The sequence below is a fragment of the Mastomys coucha genome, unplaced genomic scaffold, assembly GCF_008632895.1.
Source record: "Mastomys coucha isolate ucsf_1 unplaced genomic scaffold, UCSF_Mcou_1 pScaffold16, whole genome shotgun sequence".
NCBI lineage: Eukaryota > Metazoa > Chordata > Mammalia > Rodentia > Muridae > Mastomys > Mastomys coucha.
In genome coordinates, this window is record NW_022196898.1 from 54,505,298 (window position 1) to 54,506,958 (window position 1,661).

Sequence of the window (1,661 nt, forward strand, 5' to 3'; positions counted from 1 at the left end):
GTTTGTCATTTCTTCGCCAATGCCTTGTCTACCTGACTAGGACCCTGTTCCCCCCACAGGTTGAGGGAAGCCCAGACTGGCCGGCCCGTGGCAGAAACAGTCCTCTAAGTAACCACCAAAAGGGAAGGAAGAGAGAACAGCTTCTGAGGCCCAATGGGTGACACAGCTGCAATCCAGTCTTGCCCTAGACCTTCACACCCAACTACCTGCCCTCGGTGACCTTTCTCCTTCTTCCTGTGGTTACATTTCAGGGTCTTTCATCATTTCCTTTGCTTCCTCTACACTCTGCTCAGTTAGCAACAGCTTTTTTGTATGACCCAGTTGTTCTTTCAGATACTTCTAGGGCTGGGCAGGGGTAAGGAGGGGCAAAAAAGAAAATCACAGGGACATAGGTTTAATCCTTTCTTGAGTTTTGCCATAAGAATGAACCCAGAGAAGTTGGAGTCAGGTATGAATCAAGTAATACAAGCATACTAATATCTGTGTTCTAGGACTGTATTTGGCATTCATTATTCAATGCTGTTTAATTTTTCAATATGAAAAAACAGGGAAGTTAAAGAGAGTTATCTATCAGCTTTTTTCTTGCACTCAAGACAAGGGTTTATAAAACAGATCTTCTAGGTTTGGGTCCTGGCACCTTCTAGTTGCTTGTCTATGGAGGAGACTTCAGCCTGGCAAAGAGACCGGTGCTGGCAGGAAGAATTACATAGAGATTCTTCTCTCTCCTTAAACTGTCTATTTGAGTTCCTTAGGCAGTGGCAGTATCAGCCTGCGACATATGTGTGACTTTGAAATTGTACCTTCTAGTTAGATGTTCCACAATTACAGATTCTTCCTATTAATAAAGGACAAGAGAGCCGGGCAGTGGTAGCACATGCCTTTAATCTCAGCATTTGCAGGTGGATTTCTGAGTTCAAGATTAGCCTAGTCTGTAGAGTGAGTTCCAGGACAGCCAGGGCTATATGGAGAAACCATGTCTCGAAAAACCAAAATAAAATAAAATAAAATAAAATAAAATAAAATAAAATAAAGGACAAGAGAATGGATATTTATTAGGTACATAAGGTACAGAGGAATAAATAGGATGGGGAAAACAAGTATGCAATGAAGAGATTTCATTAAAATTCAAACAGGAGAGAATTTTAATTTCTATTTGACAATTAAAATTCATATGTAAGGGACTAAGGAGATAAAGCAATGGTTAATAGTATATGCTACTCATGCATATGATCCAAATTCAGTTCCCAGTATCAGGAGGTTCACAACCACCTGTAATTCCAGCTGTATGGTGATGCATTTTTATGAAAATATCTCTTACATTCAAAAAGATAAGAATTTTTGTGGGCCTCACAACAAAGTTAATATGACTTGAGGTTATGTAAGACATAGATGGATACCCTACTGTGCATTCATACCCTTTGTTTCTTTAAAAATGTAACAACCAACTGTATTTGCCTTGGGTTTCCCATGTAATTATTTTTTACAATCTAAACTAATGCACAACATCAATCTTGTTACCTTTGCACGCTGCTGGCCCAAAGAGCAAAGCATGTATGTATATGTACATATGATATGGTGGTCAGTTGTTAAATGAAACTAGTAGCTGAAAAAGAAATCTTATTAAAACAAATATTCACAATAAATGCTAGAGGCCACATTTA